The sequence below is a fragment of the Theobroma cacao genome, unplaced genomic scaffold, assembly GCF_000208745.1.
Source record: "Theobroma cacao cultivar B97-61/B2 unplaced genomic scaffold, Criollo_cocoa_genome_V2, whole genome shotgun sequence".
NCBI lineage: Eukaryota > Viridiplantae > Streptophyta > Magnoliopsida > Malvales > Malvaceae > Theobroma > Theobroma cacao.
This window is the reverse complement of record NW_017234724.1, coordinates 10194-19024: the sequence shown is the minus strand read 5'-3', so window position 1 is coordinate 19024 and position 8831 is coordinate 10194.

Below are 8831 nucleotides of genomic sequence, written 5' to 3'. Positions count from 1 at the left end.
TTTTCCTCCAAAAACCTCTAGATCTCTCCAAATCGTTAGTTGGCTCTCCTCGTTTCTATCCTATCATCGCTTGGATCTTTCGCCTCTCCCTTTTCACTGGCTACCCAAAGGCTTTCCTCCCCAACCGGTTACCAAAACCCCCTCCAAATATATTCTAAAAATCTTCAAAACACAGCTACTCTCCTTCTCTCATTGTATTTTTTTTTTGGTATTTTTTTTACTGTGGATTTGTGGTTGTTTCTAGCTACTAGACTAGGTTTTTTTGGTTTTTGATGCTGCTAGGGTTTTCTAATTTTTTTGGTTGCCGTCCTCTCTTGTGGTTACCATTGTAGCTCTTTTTATACTCAATTTTAATCGGTTGCCATTTCCACTTTCTTGCCAAAAGCGAGTTTTTCGCGTCTGGCACAATGCATTGTGCCTGGTAGGGTGTGTCCACACCCTGCCAGTCGTACAACATTTTCTTTTTGTTTCTTTTGTTTTCTTTTGTTTCTATCTTTTCTCTTTTTATTTTTTATTTTGTTACTATTATTTTATTATTAGTCTCTATGACACTATAATGTTTAATTAATACATAAAACAAGTAAATAATATCAATAATGAAAGAAAATATAGTGTCTACATTCCCCCTTCTCTCTAATCCCACAAGCCGCTACTATTCCTCTCCTTTCTTTCCCTCTTTTCCTCGTTGGCTACCTGAAGACCAACCATAAACCCCTTAAATCTCTTTCTCCCTTTGTCAGCCCGCCAAAGATCAAACCCAAAAACCCTCTAAATCTCCCAAAAAAAAGCTGTAACCTTTCCTCTTTCTTTTTTCTCTTTTTTTTTTTGTGGTTTTGGCTGCTAGATTTTCTAGGGAATTTTTTCTTTGGTTTTGCTGTGGTTAAGGTTTTCTACAGTTGCTAGGGCTTTGGTTTTTTAGGGACGCTGCCGCTAGGGATCTTTCTCTGATTGCTAGGGGTTCTTTCTCATTCCAATTTTTACCCTTTTTATATGGGCAAGGAATTCATAAATCTTTCAATTATTAGCTCTACCAGCCGTTGGGTGTGCTCCTAGGACGGTGGAGTAACCAAGTGGCCTCTACTAAGGTGTCCAATAACTCTTCAGAGAGGCCTCATACCCTTCCATTTTTTCTTGGCTTTCTGTTTTAGCCAGCTGGCCAATTCTCAAATTGTTCTTGTTGTTTCCAGATTATTTTAGTTTGTTTAGCTTTGATCACAATTTATTAAACCTAATTGTATTTGCTTAGTTTGATATGAAATTTTAATTTTAATGTTCTTTGAGTCTGTTTGCCAATCCATATTTCCATGGCCCAAACCACTTTATAATATTAGAATCGAATCTGAGACTTTAAAGCCCAATAGACTTTTTAACTAATTCTGATTATAAAGACACATAAATAAAAGATGAAAGACAAAGTAACAAAATGAATAAATAATAATAAAAATAAAATAAAATGAGATAAATAAATAAATAAGAAAATATAAACTCATATAAAACTATAATGTCTACACATATTTTGTCACGACCCGGCACTCCCTTCGAGCCCGTGACAACCGCTGCGAAGTTTCGGTAATCATTCATTACCCGGTATGTCAACCGAAACCTCGCAAGGCTCTTGCATCAGTTTTCCACTTCCCATGTGAGCAATAGTTACTAAATATCGAGTTTTAAGAGAATATAAACTATTTTAGATCGAAAACAATCAAAATAAAATTTTGACCACATAGGGGTATTTTGGTCATTTTTACCTGAAAATTTTGAAACCTGATAAAAATACAACGTATGGTAGAAAGATATCCATTTCCAATTAAAAATAAATTTTTGTAATCTAAATCATCCATTTGGAGTGAAAAGTTGGCTAATTAGACTAAATAAAAATGTTCGATAATATATTCCATTTTCTTATAAAACAATTTTTATAGAACTATGTATAAATAATTTTTGTAGCGTGAGAACAAAATAAATTCATACACATAGTGATACAGTAAACCAGGTATTCAAAAGTATCCTACAGTGGCACATGGACCCCAAGATAATCAAAAGTGTGCTAGAATGTAGACCTACGATTTTCAAGGAAGTAAGTCTAAAAGAGATCCTTGATGAAATCGACTGCCTACAGATTATCCTGAACCTGAAATGGTTAAAAAAAGAAAGGGTGAGTTTTCATAAACTCAGTGAGTAAACAAAGTCCATCATTAACATCTAAAGCCGAGTAAATAGAGACAGTTAACTTTTCATCATACCATAATCCACAACATTTTGTACTTGTTTTAAATCATATATATATAAAACAACACATTTCATTATAATACACATCTTGACTTATAATTTTCTCAAAAACTTGGCTCGTGCCAAAAATCATACTCGGTGATACCTTGGCCGAGGCATTCAATCGGGTTCGCCAAAGTTATTAAGTTAACAACTACTCATAAAAACATAATTTAGCCATCTCTTGGCGTTGGCAGAGTTCATCCTCAAGTGGTGGTTCAACGTGAAGTGAACTCTATCGTACCTTAGGAGATATCCTCCACGCCTCTCATACTAAGGTAAATATAACGGGGTTTACCGTGCCCCTCTAATAGGCTGGTCCACGGAAACCCGCCTACTACAGTGGCTAATTAAATAACCCACCAATCAATAAATTTTGACAGCACAACGTGGCTAACATAATACTACCAAGCCTGTCAAAGGAAAACAATAGTTTATATATTTCACAACTCAAAAACCCAGCAACATATGTCATCACGTATCAGTTCATAAATCATCAATTCCAAATATTGGTACGTAAACTTAAATATATAGGCAACATCAAAGGTTGGTCTCCACATACTCTCATTTTCAAAAACATTATTGAATTGTAAAATACTTCATAAACCTTATTCCTTAAATCGATTACTAATCATAGAATATAAAATTCGTTTAGGTTCAATATTCTTAAAATCATAAAAACGATTGTAAAAATACTTTAGATAGATAAGATGAACAGTGGTTACTCACTTTGACGGGAATTTACAATACTCTTATTCTTGATCCTCGGGTGCAATACCTTTGCCCTTATCCTAGGGCTCACCACCTATACATAATGTCTAACAGGAAATTAAATATACTTATGCTAAATTGTCACAAAACTATTCTATGTTCTATATGAATGCATGCAATGAAATGGGAGGTGTTCGGCCTATCACGCACTATACACTATTTAATCGGTCTAAATGTCCAATTCGATTCCAATTAATTTATTGCACTTCCAGTACTCCCCAAAATTCCACAAACTTCAATAAAAATTTTGTCACGACCCGGAACCTCCCTCAAGCCCATGACAATCGTCGCGACGTCACCTATTGACACTCATTATTCAGAATGCCAACCGGAACCCCGCAAGGCTTACATATCAGTTTCTTTCTTTTCCTGTGAGCAATTGTTGTTAAATATCGAGTTTTTAGAGAATATACACTATTTTAGATCAAAAACAATCAAAATAAAATTTTCACCACACAGGGGTATTTTGGTCATTTTTTCTCAAAAATTTCGAAATTGGCTAAAACGTAATATACAAGTACAAAACACATAATTCATATTCAAAATGAGTTTAAAAGTCTAAAATCTTCATTTAAAATGAAATTACGGTTATTTGAATATAATAAGAAAATAAAAGAAATATTAAGGGAAATATTCTATTTTCTTATAAAACAATATTTATAGAGTTATACGTGAATAATTTTTATAGTGTAAAAGCTAAATAAATTTATACATACTGAAATACAGTAAGCCAAAATATTTAATTTAATTTACAATAACAAGAGGGCCCCCGAATAAACAAAAGTAAAGAGGACTGTGAACCTACGGTTTGGAAAATGCAGATCCAATGGTAGTCCTCGATGAGATCAGCTATCTACAGTCTATACTGAACCTGAAATGGGTGGAAAGGAGTTGGGTGAGATTTTGCAATCCCAATGAGTAAACAGACATTATCATAAATATCTAAAGGCGAGTAAAATGGAGGCAAGTTTAAACAACAAATTTCAACCCATTTCATAATGTTTTCAATTTATTTCTTAAACCATAAAATATTTGTAATTTACCAAAACAGTTGTTAAGGCTTATGTCTTTTATTAAAACAAGGCTCAAGCCAAAACTAATCCTCGGGGATACCTTGGCCGAGGCATCTAACCGAGTCCGCCAAGGGTGTTAAAATATTCACACGTGAAACACATTTTTATTTTTAAAACCAGCCGTTCCTTGGCGTTGGCCGAGTTACACATTCACGTGGGGGTTCGACGTGAAGTGAGCTCTAATACTACCCCAGGAGTTACCCTCCTCGCCTCTACAACCGGAGTAACTATATAACTGGGTTTACCGTGCCCCTCTAATAGGCAGTCCACGGAAACCCGTCACTGCAGTGACTAACCCACCAATTTTAATAAAATTTCGACAGTATAACGTGGCTTTTATTTATTTATCCAGCCTGCATAGTAAAACAACTTACATAAATTTCCCAATGCATTCACAAAATATAGCCACATATACTCATTTCTCATAAGCCATTCCTAGGAAAATATATATTTTTCAAGTCAATTTGCAGCCTCCAATTACTCAATTTCATAATCAATACAATATATTTTTATTTGTCACATTTATTCCTAAAACATCAAAAATCCCGTTTTAATCTCGTTTTCATTTCATAAAATACATAAAGGGCATTTAAAAATAAACTCTAGATAATTTACAATAATAATAAGTTTACTCACCGTTTGTACAAACTAAAAGCTTTCTAAGCGCCCCGATCACTACTCGTCGGGTACGACTTCTTTGCCTTTTCCGGAAGGCTCTCCTCCTAGACACATTACAAAAATTTACACAATTCATCACATTGATGCTAAATCACTATATAATTAACTTAAATCCTATACTAATGCATGGTATGAAATGCAATAGCCTAAAACGGCTTAAACGCGGTATTAACCTATTTTTGGCACTTTGCCCGATAAATTGCTAACGCGCTCCATTTTAGCTCTAAATCATCCCATTCTCTCTCCAACATTTCTAACCATTAAATATCAGCCAATAACCTTCTAAAAACAACAAAATCAGCTCACTCCCTTCCTTGGAAAATTCGGCCAAAAATGGGACATTAACTCGGTTAATTTTCTACTTTGTTTTTCTATCACGTTTAATCGTTTTTCATCATTTTCTCTTCATTTTCCTTAGAATAAAATCAATTCATCATCATTGTACAGCATTGAGCATCCAGCCAAGAGTGGGTATTGTGAAAATTTAATGATTTCTTGCCCAATTTAATTTCTAAACACATTTAACTAACTAAAACTATCAATTTAACTAAAAATCAAAACCTAAAAATTTCAATTTCTCTCCCCTAGAATTTCGTCCAGCCCTTGATATCACTTTTTGTCTCTCTCCTACAAGCATGCTAAATGGAAATAAAGGTATAGGAAAGGTAGAAATCAAGCTAAAATCGAAAAATCTTACCGTTAGACGCATAAACGGTCGAAAACCGCGAATTCCCCTTTGAATTTTCTTGTTTCTCTTTGGTTTTTCTTTTTTTCTTCCTTTCCTCTCTATTTCCTCTCTTTTTTTTCCTTATGGCCGGCCAGCACTTAAAATGGGGTTTAAATGGGCTGACTTTTTATTAAAATAATATTATTTCATTAAAAAAAATGCCACGTGTCACTTTCCCATTGGCCCATTTTTAAAATTTCATCCATTTGTTTCCAAATTTTCACCATTCACTTGTCCCACATATTCATAGCTTAGGTAAAATTCTCAGACTTATCCAAAGTCTCGGTGGAGTAATTTTTGAAATTTACACTTTTGCCCCCGTAAAAGTGAAAAATTACATTTTTGCCTAAAAAACTGAAAAATTGCCCATAGACATATTTTTCATCCCTTATACTCATACCATTCTCCAATTTGTCAAATTTGATCTAAATTCTCTCAAAATCTCAAATTTTGTTCGCGGGTGGTAAAATTACGATTTTGCCCCTACACTCTAAGAATCACCAGAATTAAACTTTTTCACTTCCTATCATTAAATTATACTCCAAATAGTTAATCTTGGTCAAAAATTTCACTCCATGATCAAATTATTATCTTAGGTGGCAAAATGACGATTTTGCCCTTAAGCATCCAAATTTTCAATTTTACCCCAAATGAACCCTCGAACTCCGAACAATCATTTTTAGTCATTCCTTGACTATAAAATATTAAATTTCATTCTACAATTCCTATTTGAACTAGTTCGAAGTTAAATCAACTCAAGTATACCATTAGGTACAATACCGAGTTTCGTCTATTCTTAGGTGCTTTTTTAGCATAATAACATACTACTCAGTGCATGTATGTCATGACATGTATTTATAGGGTCGGGTTTTACAAATCTATTCTAAGTGCAAATACCAAACTATCCTTCATTATGGTGCAAATTTCTAACTAACGCGAGTAAAATTTTTCGGTACCCGTTTTCGATTTTCGGTATTCCTAAGCACCAAATATATCTAAATGGCATGAAAAATAACCAAAATCATCATCAATCCTCACCCATAAAATTCAGCCAAGATCAGTTCTATAATGGGCATGTGGATTTCTTGCTTAATTTTCATACTAAATGTTACTAAACACCTAAAAACACTAAATTACCTTGAAATTCAACTAAATTCATCACCAACTTTCTCTCTCTAAATCTGGCCAGCATATTGCCCCTCATGAAAACTTGAATTTAATTCATGGAAAATGGAAAAGAATGCATGGGCAAGATGAATTTCAAGCTTAATATTAAAAATCTTACCTTTAGTCACCAATTTCTTGAAATTTCAACAAATTTTCCTTAGTTTTTCTTCCCTAGGGTTTTTCTTTTCTCTTCTTCTCTTTTCTGCAGGTGCTTGTCGGCCTTGAAATGCTGAGTGGAAGAGTGTGGGATGGTTTTTAAATGGCAATATAAAAATATTAAATTTTTGACACATGTCACCTTTTTATTGGTCCATTTGTTTTAACTTAATTTTTAAGCCTTTTCTTACCACCACAAATGCTCTAATATTTATCCATAGCATAAAATAATAATAGGTAGAATTCTGGAGCTTGACAAATGTCATGGTGGTGTAAAATTACAATTTTGCCACTGAGGTGGTAAAATTACCATTTTATCCCTATGCTATGAAAAATACCAGAATTATAATTTTTTTTCACTTCTTAACCTCAAATCATATTCTAATAAGTCAAAACGGGTTAAAAAATCTTTTCTAAAAATTTTCATTTTGTCCCCAGGTGGCAAATGACCATTTTACCCCTAGATAGGGGAAATTCCGGTTTGACTCCAAATTGATCCTCGAACTCCAAATCACCATATTAAACCATTCTGGCACTTTAATATCCTTAATTTCATCTCAAATTCTCTATTTGATCTAGTTCGAGGCTTAAATCAACTTTGTTGTACCTCTAGGTACAATACCTACTTTTGTAAATTTTTCGAAACTCTCCTAGCATGCAATCATGCTATCATCACATATATGTCATGACAGGTATTTTATAAGGTCGGGCTTTGCATATTTCATGTCTTAATAATATAGATATGATTAAGAAATAAAAATTCCGTTTTTTAACTATGTTAAATACAGTTAAACTCATTTAAAACATATTTAAATAAATTTAATTAATCGTGTTATTGTGTTTAAACGTGTATAATTGACACGTTTAATATTAATGATGCATTTTATTAACATGGTAATAAATTTTATGTCACGACCCGGAACACCCATCGAGCCCATGACAACTGCCGCGACATCCCGATAAGCACTCATTACCCCGAATGCCGATCGAAACCCCGCAAGGCTTAACATCAACTTTCGCATCTCCCCGGTGAGCGACAGTTATTAAATCTCACATTTCAAGAAATTATAAGTCTTTTCCAAATCAAAACAATAAAATATTATTTCTGGCTCACAGGGGCATTTTTGTCATTTTTCTTCGAAAACACCAAAACCCGTCAAAAACATAGTGTAAAAACTAAATATGTTCATACATACTTTAAATCAAATAACTAAAGTATAAAATTACTTTTACAATGACACGTGGGCCCCCAACTAACCAATAAGATGTGAGTCTGTGAACCTACAATTTTGTCGATGCAAGGCTAATTGAAGTCCTTGATACAATCGGCTATCTACCGGCTATCCCGAGCCTGAAATGTGGGGAATTGAGGGTGGTGAGATTATAAAATCTCAGTGAGTAAACAGACACCATCTAAACTATCTAAAGGCGAGTAAATGGAGACAAATTAAAATATTCTTTTTCAATATATGTTTCATAACATGAATATTCAGTTTACTCAATTAATCAACATGGCTTATATATCTCACAAAACTTGGCGCCTGCCAAAATCATTTTCGCGGATACCTTCATCAAGGTAACCCACTGAGACCGTCAAGGTTGTTAAAAATTCATATTTCGCATAAAACACATTTTTCGTTGAACATCACAGCCAATCCTTGGCGTTGGCTGAGTCTCACTCTCACGTGGTGGTTTACGTGAAGTGCACTCAAAAAGCCCACCTCAGGATATACCCTACGTGCCTCTACAACCGATGTGAGAATATAAAGGAGTTTACTGTGCCCCTCTAATAGGTTGGCCCACGGAACCCCTCACCACTGCAGTAGCTAATCTTTTATCTACCACCTGATTTATAAAATCTTTTTTTGCATGACATGGCAATTTATCGCAACCTAGCCTCTCAAGGCTAAATACATAGTACAAATAATTCTAACACCAAAATCAGTTTAGCCATTCATGCTCATTTATTGTCATAAGCCATTCAATTTAAA